Source organism: Cynocephalus volans, chromosome 2 (genome assembly GCF_027409185.1).
Source record: "Cynocephalus volans isolate mCynVol1 chromosome 2, mCynVol1.pri, whole genome shotgun sequence".
NCBI classification, from domain to species: Eukaryota; Metazoa; Chordata; class Mammalia; order Dermoptera; family Cynocephalidae; genus Cynocephalus; species Cynocephalus volans.
The window spans coordinates 211,462,162-211,487,122 of NC_084461.1; the positions used below are offsets into that span (position 1 = coordinate 211,462,162).

At 38.0% G+C, this 24,961-nt stretch overlaps 1 pseudogene; it reads right to left on the reverse strand.

The window, feature by feature from the left end:
• Positions 1 to 5,085: 5,085 nt before the first annotated feature.
• LOC134370812 (microtubule-associated protein RP/EB family member 1-like) lies at positions 5,086 to 24,961 on the reverse strand (annotated as a pseudogene).

Below are 24,961 nucleotides of genomic sequence, written 5' to 3' on the forward strand. Positions count from 1 at the left end.
GATGCTTTTTCTTCTACTCCATTACCTCTCTCCTTGGGTTGAGAGTCAAGATTTTTCTATGATGTATTTTGAGGATTATGAACAACTGTTTTGGCTAATGTGAATGCTGTTGTCCAAATGAGATGACTCTCCTCTCCCTGGGGTAGACCCTGAGGTTGGCAGTTACAGCTGTGGGGACTCAGAGCCAGCTGGGCTGTATTAGTCTATTTCTGTTGCTTATAAAAAAGTACTTGGAACCGAGTACTTTGTAAGAAAACAAAACTTATTGCTTACAGTTTAAGAGGCTGGGAAGTCCAAAGTCCAGGGAATGTGTCTGGTGAGGGTCATCCTTGGTGATGGCTTCAGTGACACTGGGTATCACATTGCAAGATGGCAGCAGCAGCAGAGAGAGAGAGAGGCTCTCACGTGCACTCCTTTTAAAGTCCTCAGAACCACCATGAACTAGGGCATGGTCCTTACAATCTAATGATCTCTTCAAGGCCTCACCTTTCAATTATCATAACAGGATTTCTCACTCAACAATTACTGTGGGGATTAAGCTTCTAATATAGGGACTTTGGGAAACGTGGTTCAGTCAATCCACAGCATGGGCCAATGGGTAAAATAGTGGTTCTGGCACTATTTTAAAAACACTTTAAATCAAACTTTAAAAACATTTGTCTAAGCCTTGTTAATAAGTATCTTATAGGAATACAATGCATTTATAATTCTGAGAAGGTTGAAAACATAAACTCCCTCAATTTGAGTGCTTCTATTTTCTGTATCTGGCATAGAAGCAAAAGGCGACTAGGGAAAAGTATGGTTATGTTTTACTTTTCCCCTGTGCTGGTTTAGAGTTAGAACGTGTGTGTTGGGGGAGTATGTTTCATTTCAAGTATCCTAATTGATTTAGCGATTTTTACCACTTTAGAAATGGTAATATTAATACAGATATCTATCATTGAAAACCACATTTCAACATGAGCAGTTTTATATTACGTGACTGTATCCACTATAAAATACAATGTTTGGAGTCAACTTTTGCAGACTTAGAGAAAGCATAACAGCATTCCAGAAGCTCAGGCACTGGCATAAATTACTAAAGCACACATCCTAGATCAAGCAAAATAGCTAGTACAACAGCAAACACTTAACTAACACCATTAATTTTTTTTTGGTTTGTTTTGAACAAATCTTCTCTTTTTGGTCTATTATCTCATGGAGGTTTCAGAGAAAATGTGAGGGAACTTTTTAAAACTACAATATCTAAGAGATGAGGGAGAATTTAAAATTTATTTTAATCAAATATGATTAAGAATTATACTCTGAAAATCTTAGCTATTACCATTGAGAGTTTCTGTACATGAGACCTGAAGCCACAGTACATATGTGTTTGAAAAAATGCTCTCTAGAATGCATGGTGATGTGAGACTGAACTGATTGTAAATTTCCTCTAGTGGTGGAGCAGGGCTTCCCAAACTTTAGTTATGCCGAATTCTCTGCAGGGTTTGCTAAAGCACACACTGCTGGGTTTCACCCCAGAGGTTCTAGAAACTTGCATTTCTAGCAAACTCCCATTTGGTGTGGATGTTCTTGGTACATGGACCGTGTGTGTATGTGTTTGTGTGTGCATGTGCATGTGTGTGTTCAGTTTACGATTGAAATTACTTTAAAGGTGCCTTGGGTTGGATGTCCCCAAAGACTTAACTCCCACTGTAACTGTTGAGGGTGGAAAATCCTATTACGGTAATTGAAAGGTGGGGCCTTGAAGAGGTGATTAGGTTGTAGGAACATGCCTTAATGTATTAAAAATGGTGATCAGGGGCATGGTTCTGAGGGCTTTAAAAGGAGAGTGAATGAGGAGGTTGGTCTCTCACTCTCTCTGCTTCCACTATCTTGCAATGTGAGACTCCTGGGTCACTGTCACCACCACCAGATGTGTTCCTTGGACTTTGGACTTACCAGCCTCTGAAACTGTAAGCAGTAAATTTCATTTTCTTTACAAATTACCCAGTTCTGAGTATTTTTTTGTAAGCAACAGAAATAGACTAATACAGAAGTGTTGGCCAGTTAGCTCAGTTTGTTAGAGCATGGTGCTGAAAACACCAGGGTCCAGGGTTTGATTCTTATACCTACTAGCTGCCAAAAACAAAAAACAAAAACCAAAAAACAAAACAAACAAACAAACAAAACCTGGAAAATTACATTAAGAAGGAAGACTACAATCATGCAGTTTAAAAATGCCTTCAATCTCCAAAGACATGATGACTGTGGTATTGGATACATCTGAAGAGGGAATTAAGCATATTGCAAACTCTATGCTCTAATATCTCATAGCACAAAACATTGAAGAGAAGGAGCTAAAACACAAAAACAAATGCACAGGTGAGCCTTCAGGACAAGGGAAATTCTCAGATGCCCAAAATGATGCAAAAATGAAATCCAAGAGGGAAGCAACTGTATGGACATGGGCAATTCCCATGGAAGTACTTTTGATCACTGGTGACCCCAAGGTTTAGTCCTGGTGGGTCCTGGGATAGACTGCAGCGGCTGGAGCCTGTGCAGGGAGTGAAGTGGAAGCAGATGCTCCAGCATGAAACCAGCACCATGCTTAGGGAGTCAGAGACAAGAGTACCCGGCTGAGGCAGGGGGCAGGACCAAGTGGATTTCCCAGCCTTGCCTGTGATGAGGAGAAAAAAAAATAAACAAGTCTTCACTGAGAATTTGTAATGGGGCATGAAGTCACACTATCTGTCTTCCACAAACAAACAAAAAATCAAACAGCCCAAGCTGAGAGTTTACATTGTAGTTATCCAAAGTCCTGACACCTGTTGGAAGCCCATGAAAAAACTCTCTAAGGAATACAGGTAAAAGGAGCCTGAAACAATTGTAACCAATAAAGTTTCAATCAAGATGAGTTCACAAATGAAAAAAGAAATGTTTCAAAGCATAGGAGGTAACAGGCAGCCAGGACTAAGATTTAGCAAGAAGAAAAGAAAAAACAGAATCAGATGTTCAAAGACTTCAGGTATTGGACTATCAAGGGCAGAATAGAAAATAAATGTATTTCATGATTTAAAAGAAGTAACAATGAGTTTCAAAAAAAATGTGAATTACTAAAGTAAAATGCAAAATTAAGCAGAATACAGCATAGAAAGGCAGTAAAATAAAATATTTTAAAAAAAGATTAAAAGACATGAAAACCTGACTGAGAACTTATATGTGTGTGTTTGTGTCATATCGGAGTTCAGGAAGGAAATAATAGGACAATTGAAAAAAAAGTAATATTTGAAGAGACAAGGCTAAAATTTTTTTCAAAATTGGTAAAGGATACTAATTCTTAGGTTAGGAAAGCCCAAGACAACTAGACAGATTTAAGTGAAAAAAGAAAAAGAAGAAAAAAAAAGATAAAGACAAACATTTACTTTCAGTAAGACAAAGAGAGAAGAGAGATTATGTATAAACAAACAGAATATATACCAACTGATGACTTTCTCCATAACCACAACAGAAATAAGAAGACTAGAAAAATATCTTCAAAGTGATAAGAGAAAATAATTAACATTCTAAAAGTATTGGTTCAATGGAACTGTCTTTAAAGAATTAGGGAAAATAAATATACTCATATTTTCAGACAAACAGCTCTGAGGAAGTTTATTACCAATAACCTTCTTAGGGAGAATTTTTAAAAGATGTGCTTTTAAGAAATAAATTATCCTAAAAGGAATATTTGAGATGCAAGAGGAAATGGGCAAAGAAAATTGTAGGCATGAAGATAAATCTAAATAAATATCAATAATATAAAATAATAATTATGATAATATCTAATTTATAGGATTATAAAATGACATGAAACTATAATACTAGGCAAGTGTAGGCTATAAGTCCAAAGAGAGATACTTGCATTTAAATGTCCTAGACCCTGGTATTGTTTTGGAAAGAGAGAAAAATCTCTAATCAGACTTTGTTAGGTTAAACATGCATGTTAAAATTTCTAGTATATACAAACAAAATTTTAAAAAATAGATAACTTTCAAACTTAGTAGCTAGAAATTGATAAAAGTGAAAACATTTCAAAGAATGTATGAAAGGAAGAAAACCAAAAGAATTGTTGAAAGGGGGCCAGAAAAATGACAAACTAACAAAGTAAAAATTAATTTAAATTTAAATATAATTGTATTCCCAATAGAACTAAATGACCCAGACTTTCTAGTTGAAGACATTATTGTCAGAATGAATTTTAAGAGGTGAGGGAGAAGAGGCATGCTGTTTAAAATGCACGGTCATAAAAGATAAAACAAAGTTTGAAAGTAAAATAATATTTAACATGCACTATTTCATGTAATCTTCACAACAATGCTGTGTGAGCTATTATGATTTTCATTTTAGAGATGAGAAAGGGATTGGTGAACTTTCAAAAGATAGCAGAACAAGAGGTAGGTCTTAGAATTTTACACGTCACTCCAAAGCTTATGCCTATTGCCACTGGGTTATATTAAGACTTAGATTTTTCATGTCATTTCCCAAAAAGTTCTCATTTTCCAGAGGGAAAGTGTGATTACAAGACAAGCATGTGAAAAAAAAGACATCCCTACTTCTATGATACTGATAGTGGTTACCATAGCCTGAGGAGGGTGCCGGGAGAGGTCCAGGCCTGTGAGCATTCAAGCAGCCCTGCAAGGCCTGTGACAGCAGGTTCCGAGGGTTTCAAGGTCTGGCCCTTCCTTCCCAGACATAATGTTAAACACACAAAATCTCCCGTCACATTACATTTTCTATTTTGAAATATGGAAGCGTACTTTAAATACTCTTAAAGCATTTATTTATTAAAATGTTCTCCACCAAGATTTCACATTAGCTTAAAATCCAATTCATCTGAGGTCACCACCTCGGTGTGTTACATGACACCTTCTCCAGGGGTCAGTATGACCAGCATTCTTGCAGCAAGCCCCATGGTCAGCCTCTTTGTTCCACAAGTGAATCAACACTGCTCTGCTAGGAGCGAAAGCTCCTAACTCAGACTTACTGGGAAAGGAGTGAGACCTCTGCAGAGTGCACTTTGAGAAGAGGTACTTTGTGCTTATGAAAAGAGAACCGTGACTTCTCTCACAATAAAAGGGGGTATTTTACAGTGAAGCACATGATTTGGAGTGAAGAATTCGGATGTTGCTCGGCTGCTCCAGGGTCATTTTCCCTCTTGTTCTCCTGGCAAATCAATTCAATGTTCCTTAGCTTTCTGAAGCAGAAATCTCTCTCTTTCTCCAAGTCTTTGACAGTAAGTTTCAATACATTGACCTGCTGTGTCAATTCAGCAGCTCCCTCGTCCTTGTTGCCGACACCAGGGTCTTCTGTACCATCCCCGAGCCAGCCTTAGGAGTCACAGTAGTTCTCTGTGAAACGGGCCCCCGTGGAGCTGCGCTGCTAGAGCTGAGAGCTTTCTTTGGTTTATTCAGAGCTGGAGCAACAAGGGAGGGAGTCACTGTAGTCTCTCAACCTTCTCTGACAGCTACAGGCTTCATAGTCTTTTCCATCAGAGTTTGCATCAAAAAACTTCTTGAACCACTGAATGAATTCAAAATTGTCCTGAAACTTTCCCTTTCCTAATTTGTCCACTGGAATTATTTTGTCATTACCCATCCTCTTACAACCTGCTTGTAGTAGTTTGATGTTCTGGATGTATTCGTGTTCTAGCTTAGCTTGGAATTTCACTTTCTTCGGGGCGATGGAACAAGGGAAAAGCATGTCCATAAATTGACGGTAGGCAGCCCCTGAGCGCAGCTGCTCAACCTTTGTCAGATTCAACTGCAGAGATTCACTGATCCAGCCCAGCATGTCATGTCGACTTAAGTTATTGCTGGTGACTGACGTCCAGTATACATACACTGCTGTTTTGGGCTCTTGGCTGAACCGTGTCCACAGCCCGCACCCGGCTCTGGTTCTGTCTTCAGAACATTACTGAATTTATTTCTCCTAACTGTAATTGTGTAACTTTTATTTATATAAGGTTAATAACCAGAAAGTTTGAAAAAGTTGCTCTGTAAAGCCATTTGGTGTCATTGACCAATTGCATCCCTGCTGAGAAGCAAGAGGCCTTGTTGCCTGGATGAATAGAGGGTGTGTTTCAGCCCTGAGATGTTTGAATCAAAGGGCTTGATTTTCATTGAGCATTTCTCTGATGATTCTTCCGGTTATCCCTGAAATTTCTATGTATTGTGTTTTTAGGGAAATGAGGTGCATCCAGTTTTTTAATCTAACAGCTACTTTTGGAGACTTGCCCACATCTCTGGTATTTGAGGGGGGTTGTGTCCCATTTTACTGTCTTTTAAAAAGTTTACATTTAATGTGCTTTCTCTTCTTTACTCTCCTTGCCCACTGGGGACTCCTCTTTGGCTCCTTAAAGTCTGCTGCTTAGAGCTGAAAATACAGCAGGCGGGTGCTCATGCTGCAAGTTCTTTCTGGACCTCTGGCAAAAGGAGTGATCAGTGAAGGCCATTGTTACCTTGGGATCTGCAAGGCTCGGGAGTTTTTGGTATCTTCCGTCCACTGCTCTCTGCTGTTACCCAAATACTTAGCCAGTGCACTAATTTCTTTGGAGATATAAGTCATCAATGAGTTACTAAATGTGAATTTTCTTTTGCAGAAAATACAATACCATGTCTGAGTTAATTATTAGTATTTGAAATATTTCATTCCTTAACTCTCCCTCATTTGCTTTTCCCACAGCCTATTCAGTCCCTTGTTTGGCAGAGTTCTGCAAAATGTGTGTCACCACTACTGAGACTGTTCAGCCCCTGATGTATTTGTATTGATTTGTTTCTGATGGTAGCTTGTCCTAAATTGTGTATAGAAAGCAAGTATTTTATGATAAAATTGTTGTGTAGTGCGTGCTCTGTGTGGAATTCAGAGGAAAACCCAGATTCATTGATTAGCAATGCCAAAAAATGCAAGTAACCAGCCATTGTTCAAATGACAGCGGTGCTATTTCTCTTTTGTGGCCTTTTAGACATTTGTTGCCCTAAAATTCCATTTTATTGGGAACCAATTTTCCACCTGGTCTTTCTTGACAGGGTTTTTTTTTTTTTTATCCATTAAGCAGTTTCTAAATAAAATTCTGTATTTCAAAAAGAAAGGTTACATAATTACAGTTATGAGAAATAAATTCAAGAGATCTATTGTATAGCAAGATGATTATAATTAATGACAATTTAGTGTATTCTTGAAAAATGAAGAGAGTAGACATTAATTGTCCTCACCACAAAAATGATATCTAATAATAATGTGAGGTACTGCATTCCCTAATTAGCTACGTTTAACCATTTCACAATGTATATGTACTTCTAAACATCATGTTGTACCTGACAAATACATACAATCTTGTCTGTCAAATTAAAAAAAGAGACATCCCTACAACTGTGTTCATCAGACCTTTGTCTGAGTTTTGCCCTAGAGAGCACAGTTCTGTCCCAAATCCCCTGTATAACAAATGCTGTTCTAACTCGGTTTTCCCAGATGAAAGCATAATCTTCTCCTGTCCCCATGACCTCTCTCCAATTTGTTTTAGTTAAACTGCTTCTACTGTTTCTGCGTCTTAGTTTTTGAGAACAGATTTCATACCAGTGGAGAGAAAAAGGCAGAAAGAGATTTCAGGATATTGAATAAAGCGAAGAGGCTGCACTTGGTGAATGAGAGAGAGAGAGAGAGCACTGTGGTGCTTCTAAAAAGCCGGTGAAAACCATCCTTCCCATGGAAGCTCTGACTGATAACCAGCACAAGTAGACACTGACATCTGAGGTCATTTTGATAAATGAGAGACGGCAAAAGAGAAAGCTGCATAAAAAGCTTTTTAATACCAAGCTACACTGAGTATAACCACAGAATGGACATGGAAAAATATAAATTCAGGTTACTGCACATTTGTGTAATACAGAAGTCATGGTCAAATCATCAGTGAAAGAGGGAAAATTAAATCTTCTATGTTTCGTGGTTTAAATTTATACATAGACCATTCTAAGAAGTGTTTAATTATTTTAGAAAAATACTAAAGTTTAATCTTAGTCTCATTAGTGTTTTCTATTTTACAAAGAATAAAAATTTCCGTCAGCTGATCCTGCTAGGCACACGATCGGAGCTCTGTGCATGAGCACAGACCGCCCCTGGGAGCTGTCTTTGTGAAACCAAACATGTGAGATGAATGGCAATCCCAGAGTCAAGGGCTGGGGGGACCACGTTGGAAGTGGGAGATCCCAGGAACACCTGAGAGATGAGTTATCAGAGCCACTTTTATTTACAGATGAAAAAGTTGAAGCTTTGTGATGTTATGGGATTTGCTGGGGCCACATGTTCAACATTTCTCCAATAAAGAGAGAGCATCATTCCACCAAAGGCCCATGAGAGCCTCTCTGTAGTCAGTCACCAGTGCTGGCTCTAGCCACGCCTCATCCTTCACACTGAGGGAAATTTGATGATGTGAGTTACTTAGGGTGTTAAGATGAACTACTTAGGAAAAAAAATTCATCGATCGTATATCAATAATTAGGTGGCAAGCAATAGCTTTCCAAAAATTGTATAGTAGTGTTAATTAATAAGCCAGGCACATAGATAAATACTACATAACTTACTTTATATGTGGAATCTAAGATAGTCAAACTCACAGAAGCAGAGAGTCGAATGGGTTACCAGAGGTGGAGGGTGGGGGGAGGGGAGATGAGGAATAGTTGTTTAATAGGTATAAAGTTTCAGCTATGCAAGATAAATAAGTTTTAGAGATCAGCTGTGCAGTACTGTGCCTGTAGTTAACAATACTGTATTGTGCACTTAAAAATGTAAGTGGGTAGAGGGTAATGTAATAACTTAAAAATATTGAGGGTAGATCTCATATTAATTGTTCTTATCACAATTAAAAAAAAAAAGAAATATACTAAAAAATAACAAATAAATAAATAACCCTGCAATGAAAATTCTCGTATGTATGCTTTCTAGCTTCTGATGACTTATTTCTCTTGATAGTTTCCTGGTGGATGTTGATAGATTCACCAAGTGACATGATGTGAGGAGTCCAAGCCTGTTGCTCCGTATTCCTATCCCCCAATTCAGAAAAGTGAACCAATTCTAGATGTCACCAGTGGCCAGTCTGAATGTTCATTCCTGTTTCTGCCTGCCCATTCTCTCTTTCCACAACAAGCAGCTACAGGCTGAGGGTGTCCTCATGAGCAGGGCGAGTGAAGCACCAGTGAAGGAGACGGGGGAAGAGGAGCTGAGAGGGTTCCCAGAGGACTGCTTCCCAAGGGGAGCCAGTGCTCTTGGACCTGTTCACGCCCAGGTGGACCACATGGCTGCTGAGTCATCCTGAGACACAGATTTCAGTAGAAAGGAAGTGGGCTTCAAGCTGTGCATGTGGGACCTGTCATCCTGGTCCTTCCTGGGCTGTGGGCCCAAGCCAGCCACCTGGCCAAGCTTGCACCTTCCCTCAATGTGTTCCTGTGTGCATCTGTGATAACATGTGGGCTGTGCCTAGCATCATGCCTAGAATACGGTGTACTCACCAGAGTTTGTTAGAGAAATGAAAGAAGACCATGTTTATAACACTATTTGAAACTATTACCCTGACTCTCACACCCATATCCAGTGTTCCACAAATAAAGGTTTTTTCCAGTACTTGTCTGCAATTTAGGCTTAGCTTTACAAACCCATCTCCTTTTCTGGGCCAAGAGCTGGTCATCCTCAAATCACCTTATCAAAGACTCTCAGCTACACCTGCTCTGGTAGAGAAGTTGTTCTCAACTAGGTAAGTCAAAGCTCAGAGGGGCCTAAATCCATGGGATAGAAGAAGTCAGAGTTTAATGGTGCTGGAGTCAGGACGCAGAGACAGACAAAGGGAAGATGACTAATGGTGACAGGTGTCTAGAATGCTCAGTAAGTTCTACTCACAGTCCACACAATGCCCTATGAGGTGGCATATATTTCATAGATGAGGAAATTGAGGTCTAGTGAGTTCGCATAAAGTATTCCAAGTCATGTAGCTAGTCAATTATGGAGCCAAGATGTAAGTCAAAGTCTGCAGGCTCCAAGCACAAGTTCCATTTTACTCCTAATCGATGCTGGTCTCAGATTTGCCAGGCTTCACTCATCCAGGTGACCACCTACTAACGGCTAGACTCTGACACAGCTGCCAAAAGTCATCATAATTGTCCCCAGGATCAAAGGCAAGCAGAATCAAGAGGCCCCATGTCCTTGGCTCAAGGGAGATATTTAATGTGCTGCAGTAACTCTTTAATTGATTAAATGAGTTTTGGAGCTGAGAGCTCAAATTTAGGACATTCTAAATCCCAACCAATTTCTTCATGCTCTGAAATTTTATGGAATTTGCAATAGTGACATAACAGAATGAATTTTGTCATCACAGATATCCTGGTTAATTTCCAGCTTTTCTTTGAAATATCTGCTTGATTTGAGGCAAGTTATTTAATCTGGCTGGACTTCAGGTCCCAACCTTACTTCAAAGGGTTATTACTGAAACTAAACAGATAATGAATCTGCAATTGCCTAGCACTTACTGTATTGATTGTTATGACAATTTCCGTTCAGAAAGGTACCTATTATATAAATAAACCTGTTTTCAACAGTAGGAAAGACAAGGTCTTTTTAAAAAATATACATCGCTACCTGGTTAGCAAACTACCTAGGCTCTTTATGAATCCTTGTTAAATTAGTAAAAGAAAAAATAGAGCATAAAACCCGGAGAACGTGCTGTATGTAAGGCAGAGTTGGCAGATGCCCCAGAGTCTTCCTGATAATCTCAGACTGTACTTAGAGAAATTCACAAAGGTGCTGTGTATGGTATTTTAAAAAATGTCTCTCCTTCCCTAAAACATAGACAGTGCAAATCAACAAAAACTTTATCTTGATAATATCATTTGGAATTGTTACTTGAGGACTTGTGTAGTGATGATCAGGAGGTTTCTGCTCCAGGAGAGGGGTATCGGTGCTCACTATGAGAAATGAGGAGTCCTAGCCACAGGAAGCTGTGTACCCAAAAGCTTTCAACAAGAGGCTTCAGCTAAGCTTCTGCTGCAGGTATAGACAGGCACTTCCAAAAATGTTGAGTTTGGAGTTTTGTTATCGTGAAATGCATTCCTCTACCTTACCCAATGCTTATCTGTTATGAAAAACAACACCGACATGCATAAATATACACATGCATACACACATACACATGCACAGACACATACGGGCATACGTACAGACACACATGCACACACATACAGACACACATGCACACACACAAACAGAAACACACGTGCACACACATACACGCACACTGCACAAACATACACAAAGGTGCATGCACACAGGCATACACGCACATACATACATACACACACACATGCACTGGCACACAGACGCATATACACAGAGACACATACACAGAGTGATTTTCTCAGCAATTGGAGATGATGCATTTTGATAACATTGCATGGTAAGAACAAATCAAAGTAATTTTTTGCACATATTGGATAATGTTTGGCACACAGTATTTGCCCGACATTTTTGAGGGATTGTTGAATAAATACAGAGGACGTTATCCTTTTCTTCCCCCTCCAAAATGCCACCTCCCTATTATAAAGAGTTTGGGGGACTGAATTGACCTCTGTTTTAGAAGAACTGGTTAAATTCACCAAAGCATTGCTTAAGTCTACACTTTTCTTAGCCTAATTTACAGGCCTAGTAACATTTCAAAATATGAATGGAAGGTCACATTTTTCCAGAAGGTTTTTCTTAGAACCTTGTTTCAAAGAAAAGCTAAGCTTCCTGTTACACAAGATGAAAGACTTAAAAAAAAAAATTTTGTGACGAAGACTCTTTGGACATTAAATAGCCTATTAAATAGCTCTTTGATGAATTACAGTAAGTGTAAATAAATAAGAAACATATGGATTGGATTTCCTTTGAAACTGAAATGGACTTGAATTACAAGAAAGAGAACTGTTTTTTGTTTTTTTTTTTAACACAACAACAAACAAGCAAAATCCTAGAAATAAAGCCTATGGTATTGCTGCTCCAAGAATTCCCTGTGTTGATTTTCAACTTACATAAAATCTAATTATTAGGACATGGAAAATAGTCAGTGATTTTGGATATTTCTCAGTTATACATAAAATCTAATTATTAGGACATGGAAAATAGTCAGTGATTTTGGATATTTCTCAGTTATTCAAAATATAAATAATAACTAATGAAGAATGTTGACATATTTTTAAGACGTCACATGATTGTCATCGTTTCATCTGACTCAAGCATGTTCTCTGGTTAAATAAAAGATATACCACTTTCTCTCAATCATTAAAACCAGACAATTTTCATTATTATTTTATGGATAAAGCTTTAATATAATAAATATACTTCATTTGCACTATTGTTTGAAATATTATATATATATACATATTTTTTTTTTTTTAAGGACAAGTGTTGCAAGTTGTTTGGAATCAAGATATTTTCCTGTGGAATTAAGAATCCTTGGCAACTCTGTTTTCAAATGAGAAATGTATGGAGTTGGTGGGGGAAGCAGGAATGTGTCTTGTAAATAACCTTGAAATTAGCGGGAGGCCTGTTTGCTTGGCCTGTGGTGGGAACTTCTCCTGAAGATTGGATTTTTGTTCTATCTAGTTTCCATTCCTGTTTTCTTCATGCAAAAACCCATTTCACACGTAATGCTTGATGTAGCTGAAATTAAATGGAAGGAGGGAAAAGAGTTTGGGCCTCCCAGAAAATACATAACAACAACAACAACAACAATAATAAATGACAATAGCATAATAATTCCTATTATTTGCATAGTTTCCACTCTGTGCCAGCCACGGTATGGATTTCTGCATATTATTTGCCTTATTTCATCTTCACGGAAAAGTCATTAGGGAGACACTGTTGTCTCTGTTTTGCAGTTTAAGCAGCCTTCTCCTCCAGAGCTTGTGGCAGCCTGCATAAATAATCCTGTAACCTAACTCTGACTTGGGACCATCACAATATACGGGCAACTCAGAAAACCCTCATGCCTGGGTAGCCAGCCTTTTATGTTCCTTGTTTTCTCCAGTATGAATGATCTACAGCAGGCATTTGGACTGACACATACAGGTCAGGGTTTCCACAATTAAAAGGGATCCCAGGATGACAACAGAAATAGCAAAAACATTTTCCAAGTGTTTCAAATTCTAAGCATTATTATTTCAATTTAAGAAACAAATAAAAACACCTGGTTATTATTACCCTTACCACCTGTGCAGTCGACCCGCTGGCTGGAATGTGGTCTAAGAAAAGAAACTTGTGCCTTCTGCCGGCTCTTTTTGAGCACCTCTAAGTTTAAACAAATTCAGTAGCACGAATTTCAGGGAGGTGTGGCAGAAACACTCGTGGATCTCGAGTGATCCCAGGTAGGATTTCAGTTAGCTAAGAGTGTTTGTTTCTGGCAAGAGCTCACGAAAGGGCATGGCTCCCCAAAGGGGATTTTTGGTGGCTTCCCGGGAAGGCTCTGAACTTTCACAGATTATGTAGGGTAGCCTGGCATGGGTGCATTAGTTTGTCATAACCCTTCCTCTGGCATAAGCTCACTCCATCAGCAGAGAAGACGACCAGATCTTTCCTGTACACGATTCATGATTGTACAACTGAAATGTTTCAGAGTTGTTTTGGGAAGGTAATCTGGTTTTCCCATGGAAAGAAGACAATAAAAGCTTTTTCATTTGAAAGGAAAGGTCATGTTGACAATTTGAGAATATTAAGTCTATTCTTAAATAATGTTTCCATTTCTTGTTGAAAACCCAAAATAATCATCTCCTTATATTTTTATGACACTTTACAGTCTATAAACACCTTTTATTTTTATTTATTATTATTTCTTTTGGAGTTTTTAAAATGAGCATATTTCTTTTCTTTTTATTTTAAAATTTAATTTAATTTCATTTAATCAATATGCAAAGTGGTTGATTTTTGTGTCCCTTTACCAAATTCTCCCTCCCCCCGCCCACCCCCCCACCCATTAACATCATATCTGTTTGCTTGTCTTAACAACGTCAAGGAACTGTGATTGTTGTGTCTTCTTCCTGCCTCCACCCCATTTGTTTGTGCATTTTATTTATTTTTAGCTCCCACAAATAAGTGAGTACATGTGGTATTTCCCTTTCTGTTCCTGACTTATATCACTTAATATATTTTTTTCTAAGTCCATCTGTGTTGCTGCGAATGGTAGTATTTCATTCATTTTTATAGCAGAGTAGTATTCCATTGTGTAGATATATCACAATCTCCTTATCCACTCATGGACATTTGGGCTGGTTCCAGCTCTTGGCTATTGTAAATAGTGCTGCAGTGAATATTGGAGTACAGATATCCCTTCAACATGATGATTTACATTCCTCTGGGTATATTCTCAGCAGGGATAACTGGGTCATATGGTAGATTTAGCTGCAATTATTTGAGAAATTTCCAAACCATTTTCCATAAAGGCTGCACCATTTTGCAGTCCCACCAACAATGTATGAGCGTTCCTTTTTCTCAGCAACCTTACCAGCATTTATCTTTCACAGTCATTTGGATATTAGCTATCCTAACTGGAGTGAGGTGGTATCTCAGTGTGGTTTTGATTTGCATTTCTCAAATGTTGAGTGATGTTGAGCATTTTTTCATGTGTCTGTTGGCCATTTGTATATCTTCCTTTGAGAAATGCCTATATAGCTCCTTTGCCCATTTTTAATTGGGTTACTTGTTTTTTGCTGTAAAGTTGTTTCAGTTCCTTGCATGTTCTGTGTATTAATCCTTTGTCAGTTGTATATTTTGCAAATATTTTCTCCCAGTCCGTTGGTTGTCTTTTAACTCTGTTAATTGTTTCTCTTGCTGTGCAGAACTTTTTAGATTGATATAATCCTGTTTGTTTATTTTTCCTTTGGTTGCCTGTGCTTTTGGGGTTGTATTCATGAAGTCTGTGCCCAGTCCTACTTCCTAGAGTGTTTCCCCTATGTTTTCTTTAAGAAGTTTTATTGTTTCAGGGTGTATATTTAATTATTTAATCCATTTAGAGTTGATTTTGGTGTATGGTGAGAGGTAGGAGTCTAGTTTCATTCTCCTGCCTATGGATCTTCAGTTTTCCCAGCACCATTTGCTGAAGAGGCATTCTCTTCCCCAGTGTGTAGACTTGCTGACTTTGTCAAAGATCAGATGGCTGTAGGTGTATGGGTTGATTTCTGGATTCCTTATTCTATTCCATTGATCCATGTGTCTGTTTTTATGCCAGTAACATATTGTTTTGGTTATTATAGCTTTGTAGTATAGTTTAAAGTCAGGTATTATTATGCCTCCAGTTTTATGTTTTTGGCTCAGGATTGCTTTGGCTATTCATGATCATTTGTTATTCCATAAAATGTTAGGATAGTTTTTTTTTATTTCTGAGAGAAATATCATTGGAATTTTGATGTGGATTGCATTGAATTTGTAGATCACTTTGGGTAGTGTAGACATTTTCACAATGTTAATTCTTCCAATCCAAGAGCACGGGATATCTTTCCATCTTCTTGTGTCCTCTTTAATTTCTCTCAACAGTGGTTTGTAGTTTTCATTGTAGAGATTTTTCACATCCTTGGTCAGCTTTATTCCTAAGTATTGTATTTTTTTTGGTGGCCTTTGTAAATGGGCAGACTTTCTTGATTTCTTTTTCTGTATGTTCACTATTGGAGTATAGAAATGCTACTAATTTTTGTGTGCTGATTTTGTATCCTGCAACTTTGCTGAAATCATTTATCAACTCCAAGAGTTTTTTTGTAGAGGCTTTAGGCTGTTCGGTATAATGGATCATGTCATTTGCAAACATGGACAGTTTGATTTCATCTTTGCCAATCTGGATGCCCTTTATTTCCTTCTCTTCTCTGATTGCTCTGGCTGGTACTTCCAACACTATGTTGAATAGGAGTGGTGAGAGTAAGCATCCTTGTCTAGTTCCTGTTCTTAAGGGAAAAGATTTTAGCTTTTTCCCATTCAGGATGATATTGGCAGTGGGCTTATTATATATGGCTTTAATTATGTTGAGATACTTTCCATCTATACCTAACTTGTAGAGAGTCTTGATCATGAATGAATGTTGAATTTTATCAAATGCTTTTTTAGCATCTATAGAGATGATCATATGCTCTTTGTCTTTGATTTTATTGATGTGGTGTATCACATTTATTGATTTGCATATGTTGAACCAATCTTACATCCCTGGGATAAATCCCACTTGATCATGGTATATAATTTTGTGTATGTGTGGCTGTATTCTGTTAGTTAGCATTTTATTGAGCATTTTAAAATCTATATTCATCAAGGATATTGGCCTGTAGTTTTCTTTTTTTCTTGTATCTTTGTCTGGTTTTGGTATCAGGTTGATGTTTGCCTCATAGAATGAGTTTGGGAGAATGGCCTCTGTTTCAATCTTTTGGAATAGTTTGTAGAGTATTGGTGTCAATTCCTCTTCGAATGTTTGGTAGAATTCTGCTGTGAATCCGTCTGGTCCTGGGCTTTTCTTTGTTGGGAGCCTTCTGATAACAGCTTTGATCTCTTCTATTGTTATTGGTCTGTTCTGTTCAGATTTTCTGTATCTTTTTGGCTTAGTTTTGGTAGTTTGTGTGTGTCCAGAAATTTATCCATTTCCTCCAGATTTTCACATTTGTTGGCATATAGTTGATTATAATAGTCTCTAATAATTTCTTGTATTTATGAGGTATCAGTTGTAATATCACCTTTTTCATTTCTAATTTTTGTTATTTAGGTCTTTATTCTTTTTTTAGTTAGCCTTGCTGATGGTTTTCCAATTTTGTTTATCTTTTCAAAAAACACAGCTTTTTGATTCATTGATCTTTTGTGTCATTTTGGGGTTTTTTATTTCATTAAGTGCTGCTCTGATCTTCATGGTTCCTTGTTCTCTGCTAACTTTGGGTTTGGATATTCTTGTTTTTCTAGTTCTCTAAGGTGAAGTGTTAGGTTATTTACTTGCCATCTTTCCATTCTTCTGAAGTAAGCATTTAATGCAATAAATTTTCCCCTTAGTACTGCTTTTGCAGTATCCCACAGGGTTTGGTATGATGTATCATTGTTTTAATTAGTTTCAGTAAATTTTTTGATTTCCTGTTTAATTTCTTCTTGGACCCATATGCCATTAAGTAGAATGTTGTTTAATTTCCATGTGTTTGTATAGTTTCCAGAATTTCATTTGTTATTGATTTCTAATTTAAATCCATTGTGATCTGAAAAAGTACTTGGGATAATTCCAATTGCTTTGAATTTGTTGAGACTTGATTTGTGACCTAACATGTGATCTATCCTGGAGAATGTTCCATATGCTGATGAGAAGAATGAGTATTCTGCGGTTGTTGGATGGAATGTTCTGTAGATATCTCCCACGTCCAATTGGTCTAAAGTATTATTTAGATCTTGTATTTTTATGCTGATTCTTTGCCTAGATGATCTGTCTAATATTGAGAGTGGGGTGTTCAAGTCCCCCGCTATTATGGTATTAGTGTTTATCTCATTCTTTTGGTCTAAGAGTGTTTGCTTCATTAATCTGGCTGCTCTGATGTTGGGTGTGTATATATTTATGATTGTTATGTCTTCTTGATGGATAAATCCTTTTATCTTTATATAATCACTTTCTTTATCTCGTTTTATGGTTTTTAGTTTAAAGTCTATAAGATATAGACTTTATTTTATCAGATATAAGAATAACTACTCCACCTTGTTTTTCTTTTCTGTTTGCATGGTATATCTTTTTCCATCCTTTCACTCTTATTCTATGTGTGTCTTTATAGGTGGGGTGAGTCTCTTGAAGGCAGCATATAGTTGGGTACACCTTTTCAATCCAGTCAGTCAGTCTGTGTCTTTTGAGTGGGGAATTTAGTCCTTTTACATTAACAGTTGTTATTGAAAAGTGTTGATTTGCTCATAGTATTTTATTGCTTTTTGTTTGGATGTCTTAAGTGTCTTTTGTTCCTTTCATTTTGATTTACTGTTTGTCTTCTGTATTTGTTGGTTTCTTGGGGTGGTAGATAAACTTTTTTTTCTCTTTATTGTTAGCATTTTTATTTTAGTAGTGGGTTTTGATTTTTCTTGAGAATTTATGGCAGTGGTGGTGGTTTGTCAGGTACCAAACCCAATACTCCCTTGAGAATTTCTTGTAAGGCTGGTCAGTTTTGCCAATTTGACTATAACATGTCTTGGGGAAGACCTTTTTGGGTTGAATACATTTGGGGATCTTCGAGCTTCCTGAATCTGAAGATCTGAGTCTTTTTCTATACCTGGGAATTTTTCTACCACTATTTTGTTGAATGTTTTCAATGCAATCTCCTTCTTCCTGCCCTTCTGGAATACCCATGATTTGAATATTTGAGTGCTTAAGGTTGTCTGTTATCTCCCTTAGATTTTCTTCAATGCTTTTAATTCTTTTTTCTTTTCTTTTTTTTTTTGTCCACCTGTGTCATTTCTTTTTTTTTTTTTTTTTTTTTTTAAATTTTATTTTGTCGGTATACATTGTAGCTGGTTAATGCTCCCCATCACCAAAACCTCCCTCCCTTCTCCCTCCCCCCCTCCCCCCCAACCATGTCCCCTCCGTTTGTCTGTTGCATCAACTTCAAACAATTGTGGTTGTTATATCTTCTTCCCCCCCCCCCGGTTTGTGTGTGTATGTGGGTATGTGTGTGTGTGAATTTATATATTAATTTTTAGCTCCCTCCAATAAGTGAGAACATGTGGTATTTCTCTTTCTGTGCCTGACTTGTTTCACTTAATATAATTCTCTCAAGGTCCATCCATGTTGTTGCAAATGGCAGTATTTCATTCGTTTTTATAGCTGAGTAGTAGTCCATTGTGTAGATGTACCACATTTTCCGTATCCACTCATCTGATGATGGGCATTTGGGCTGGTTCCAACTCTTGGCTATTGTAAAGAGTGCTGCGATGAACATTGGGGAACAGGTATACCTTCGACTTGATGATTTCCATTCCTCTGGGTATATTCCCAACAGTGGGATGGCTGGGTCGTATGGTAGATCTATTTGCAATTGTTTAAGGAACCTCCATACCATTTTCCATAGAGGCTGCACCATTTTGCAGTCCCACCAACAATGTATGAGAGTTCCTTTTTCTCCGCAGCCTTGCCAGCATTTATCGTTCATAGTCTTTTGGATTTTAGCCATCCTAACTGGGGTTAGATGGTATCTCAATGTGGTTTTGATTTGCATTTCCCGGATGCTGAGTGATGTTGAGCATTTTTTCATATGTCGGTTGGCCATTTGGATATCTTCCTTAGAGAAATGCCTACTTAGCTCTTTTGCCCATTTTTTAATTGGGTTGCTTGTTTTCTTCTTGTAAAGTTGTTTGAGTTCCTTATATATTCTGGATATTAATCCTTTGTCAGATGTATATTTTGCAAATATTTTCTCCCACTCTGTTGGTTGTCTTTTAACTCTTTTAATTGTTTCTTTTGCTGTGCAGAAGCTTTTTAGTTTGATATAATCCCATTTGTTTATTTTTCCTTTGGTTGCCCGTGCTTTTGGGGTCGTATTCATGAAGTCTGTGCCCAGTCCCATTTCCTGAAGTGTTTCCCCTATGTTTTCTTTAAGAAGTTTTATTGTCTCAGGGTGTATATTTAAATCCTTAATCCATTTTGAGTTGATTTTAGTATACGGTGAGAGGTATGGATCTAGTTTCATTCTCCTGCATATTGATAACCAGTTATCCCAGCACCACTTGCTGAAGAGGCAGTCCCTTCCCCAGTGAATAGGCTTGGTGCCTTTGTCAAAGATCAGATGGCAGTAAGTGTGTGGGTTGATTTCTGGATTCTCTATTCTATTCCATTGGTCAGTGTGTCTGTTTTTATGCCAGTACCATACTGTTTTGGTTATTATAGCTTTGTAGTATAGCTTAAAGTCAGGTAGTGTTATGCCTCCAGCTTTATTTTTTTTGCTGAGCATTGCTTTGGCTATTCGTGGTCTTTTATTGTTCCATATAAATGTCTGAATAGTTTTTTCCATTTCTGAGAAAAATGTCTTTGGAATTTTGATGGGGATTGCATTGAATTTGTATATCACTTTGGGTAGTATGGACATTTTCACTATGTTGATTCTTCCAATCCAAGAGCATGGAATATCTTTCCATCTTCTTGTATCCTCTCTAATTTCTCTCAGCAGTGGTTTGTAGTTCTCATTATAGAGATTTTTCACCTCCTTGGTTAACTCAATTCCTAAGTATTTTATTTTTTTGGTGGCTATTGTAAATGGGCAGGCTTTCTTGATTTCTCCTTCTGCATGTTCACTATTGGAGAAAAGAAATGCTACTGATTTTTGTGTGTTGATTTTGTATCCTGCTACTGTGCTGAAATCATTTATCAATTCCAACAGTTTTTTTGTAGAGGTTTTAGGCTGTTCGATATATAGGATCATGTCATCTGCAAACAGGGACAGTTTGACTTCATCTTTTCCAATCTGGATGCCCTTTATTTCCTTCTCTTCTCTGATTGCTCTGGCTAGTACTTCCAACACTATGTTGAATAGGAGTGGTGAGAGTGGGCATCCTTGTCTAGTGCCTGTTCTTAAAGGAAAAGCTTTCAGCTTTTCCCCATTCAGGATGATATTGGCAGTGGGTTTGTCATATATGGCTTTAATTATGTTGAGATACTTTCCCTCTATACCTAACTTATAGAGGGTCTTTGTCATGAATGAGTGCTGAACTTTATCAAATGCTTTTTCAGCATCTATAGAGATGATCATATGGTCCTTGTGTTTGAGTTTATTAATATGGTGTATCACATTTATTGATTTGCGTATGTTGAACCAACCTTGCATCCCTGGGATGAATCCCACTTGATCGTGATGAATAATTTTTCGTATGTGTTGCTGTATTCTGTTTGCTAGTATTTTAGTGAGGATTTTTGCATCTATATTCATCAAGGATATTGGCCTGTAGTTTTCTTTTTTGGTTATATCTTTACCTGGTTTTGGTATCAGGATGATGTTTGCTTCATAGAATGAGTTTGGGAGATTTGCGTCTGTTTCAATCTTTTGGAATAGTTTGTAAAGAATCGGTGTCAATTCCTCTTTGAATGTTTGGTAAAATTCTGCTGTGAATCCATCTGGTCCTGGGCTTTTCTTTGTTGGGAGCCTTCTGATAACAGCTTCAATCTCCTTTATTGTTATTGGTCTGTTCAAATTTTCTACGTCTTCACGGTTCAGTTTTGGGAGCTTGTGTGTGTCCAGAAATTTATCCATTTCCTCCAGATTTTCAAATTTGTTGGTGTATAGTTGTTTATAGTAGTCTCGAATGATTCCTTGTATTTCAGATGAATCAGTTGTAATATCGCCTTTTTCATTTCTAATTTTTGTTATTTGAGTCTTCTCTCTTCTTTTTTTTGTTAGCCATGCTAATGGTTTGTCAATTTTATTTATCTTTTCAAAAAACCAACTTTTTGATTCGTTGATCTTTTGAATTGTTTTTTGGTTTTCAATTTCATTCAGTTCTGCTCTGATCTTAATGATTTCTTTCCGTCTGCTAACTTTAGGATTGGATTGTTCTTGTTTTTCTAGTTCTTTAAGGTGAAGTGTTAGGTTGTTCACTTGCCATCTTTCCATTCTTCTGAAGTGAGCATTTAATGCAATAAATTTTCCCCTCAATACTGCTTTTGCAGTATCCCACAGGTTTTGGTATGATGTATCATTGTTTTCATTAGTTTCAATAAACTTTTTGATTTCCTGCTTGATTTCTTCTTGGACCCATATGTCATTAAGTAGAATGCTGTTTAATTTCCATGTGTTTGTATAGTTTCCAGAGTTTTGTTTGTTATTAATTTCTAGTTTTAATCCATTGTGGTCTGAGAAGATACATGGGATAATTCCAATTTTTTTGAATTTATTGAGACTTGATTTGTGACCTAATATGTGATCTATCCTGGAGAATGATCCATGTGCTGATGAGAAGAATGAATATTCTGAGGTTGTTGGGTGGAATGTTCTGTAGATATCTGCCAATTCCAATTGGTCTAGAGTCTTGTTTAGATCTTGTGTTTCTCTACTGATTCTTTGCCTAGATGATCTGTCTAATATTGACAGTGGAGTGTTCAGGTCCCCTGCTATTATGGTATTAGTGTCTATTTCCTTCTTTAGGTCTAATAGAGTTTGTTTTATAAATCTGGCTGCTCCAACATTGGATGCGTACATATTTATGATTGTTATGTCTTCTTGATGGATCAGTCCTTTTATCATTAAGTAGTGTCCCTCATTGTCTCTTTTTATGGTTTTTAGTTTAAAGTCTATTTTGTCAGATATAAGAATAGCCACTCCAGCTCGTTTTTCTTTTCTGTTTGCATGGTAAATCTTTTTCCATCCTTTCACTCTTAGTCTGTGTGAATCTTTATGGGTGAGGTGGGTCTCTTGTAGGCAGCATATAGTTGGGTCCTGCTTTTTGATCCAGTCAGCCAGTCTGTGTCTTTTAATTGGGGAATTTAAGCCTTTAACATTAAGAGTTGTTATTGAAAGGTGTTGATTTATTCCTAGCATTTTATTGGTTGTTTGGTTGTCTTAGGTGTCTTTTGTTCCTTGCTTTCTGATTTACTGTTTGGTTTCTTTGTTTGTTGGTTCCTTAGGTTGTAGATAGTGTTTTTGTTAGCTTGTTTTCTCTTCATGAATGCCATTTTTATTGTACTAGCGGGTTTAGATTTTTCTTAGGTTTTTATGGCAGTGGTAGTTATTTTTCAGGAACCAAACCCAGTACTCCCTTGAGGATTTCTTGTAAGGGTGGTCTTGTGGTAGTGAATTCCCGCAGTTTTTGTTTGTCTGAGAAATATACTATTTGCCCCTCATTTTGGAAGGATAGCCTTGCAGGGTAGAGTATTCTTGGCTGGCAATCTTTGTCTTTTAGTATTTTGAAAATATCATCCCATTCCTTTCTAGCTTTTAGGGTTTGTGATGAAAAGTCTGATGTTAACCTGATTGGGGCTCCCTTATAGGTGATTTGATGCTTCTCTCTTGCAGCTTTTAAGATTCTCTCTTTGTCTCTGAGTTTTGCCAATTTGACTATGACATGTCTTGGAGAAGGCCTTTTTGGGTTGAATACGTTTGGAGATCGTTGAGCTTCCTGGATCTGAAGATCTGTGATTTTTCCTATACCTGGGAAGTTTTCTGCCACTATTTTGTTGAATATGTTTTCAATGGAATCTCCATTTTCCTCCCCTTCTGGAATACCCATGACTCGGATATTTGAGCGCTTGAGGTTGTCTGATATCTCTCTCAGATTTTCTTCCATGTCCTTGATTCTTTTTTCTTTCTTTTTGTCTGCTTGTGTTATTTCAAACAGCCCATCTTCAAGTTCAGAGGTTCTCTCTTCAACTTCGACAAGCCTGCTGGTTAAACTCTCCGTTGTGTTTTTTATTTCGCTGAATAACTTCTTCAGTTCAGCAAGTTCTGCTACATCTTTTTTCAGGACATTGATTTCCTTGTATATTTCCTCTTTCAGATCCTGTATACTTTTCCTCATTTCATCATGATATCTAGCTGAGTTTTCTTGTATCTCATTCAGTTTCCTTAGAATTATCACTCGAAATTCCTTGTCAGTTATTTCAAGGGCTTCTTGTTCTATAGGATCTAGAGTATGAGATTTATTAACTTTTGGTGGTGTACTTTCTTGATTTTTTGTATTTCTGGTGTCTTTTTTTTGGTGTTTATTCATTGTGGCAGGGGGTTTCACAGTCCACCGGTTTAAGACTAATGACTAACTAGGATGTTGCTGTGGTTGCCAATTTGGTATGGCTCCCGCCGTGACTGCTCAGTTGGCCTCTAGTGTCTTGTGTGTGTGGTTGCCTTGGGTCTTGGGCTTCTCCGGGGATCCACCTTTCTGGTCAGCTTGTACTCTGCTGGGCTGGTGGATCACGTACCACAGGGTGTGTGATCTCTGTTGAGCTTTCACTTTCTGTACAGGACTTCTCCCCGTTCCGTGTGCTCTGGCCCAGGCTGTTAGATCGTGCAGTGGCGGCCCCACCGGGTGTGTGGTTTCTGTCGAGTCTCCGCCTCCCTGGCCGCACGTCTCCCCCCTCTGTGCACACTGTGCTGGGCTGGGGCGTGTCTTCTGCACCCCTCGTCTATCAGCTGGGCCTTCAAGACCCTGCTCAGCACCGCCTCGCCCAGGAAGTCTACCAGGTTTCTGCTAGGCACAGACGACCGGTCTCTCTGGGTGCCTTTGTAGCACTGTGTAGATCTTTCTCGGGTCTTGTTCACCTTTGTATCCCCCCGGTATAAACCGAGTCTAGTGCCCGCCTGCAGCCTGCTCTCTGGCAGGTTCAAGCGGACCTGGGAACTCTCCTACCACACTATTCCCAACCAGAAACTCATTAGGCTTTTTTCCAAACTCCACCTGTGTCATTTCAAACAGCCTATCTTCAAGGTCAAAAATTCTCTCTTCTGCTTATTCTAGCTTGCTGGTTAAACTCTCTGTTGTGCTTTTTATTTCATTGAATGAATTCTTCAGCTCTGCAGGCTCTGCTACATTCTTTTTTAGGGCATTGATTTTCTTGTACATTTCTTCTTTCAGGTCCTGTATAGTTTTCCTCATTTCATCATGTTGTCTAGCTGAGTTTTTTTTTGTATCTCATTTAGTTTCCTTAGAATTATCACTTGAAATTCTTTGTCAGTCATTTCAAGGGCTTCTTGTTCTACAGGATCTAGAGCTTGAGAGTTATTACCCTTTGGTGGTGTCATACTTTCATGATTTTTCACATTTCTGGTATCTTTCCTTTGGTCTTTAGTCCTTGTGGAAGGGGATTTCACGGTCCACTTTTGACCCTATTGTCTCGCTCGGATCCTGCTGGGACTGCCAATTTCGTATGGCTGCATTGGTGCCTGTAGGCAGTAGGCTCAGGCTTCTCTGGGCTGTGGGGAATTTCCTGGGCTGGGGGTCCCATGGTGGTGCCTACCTTCTCCGGCAT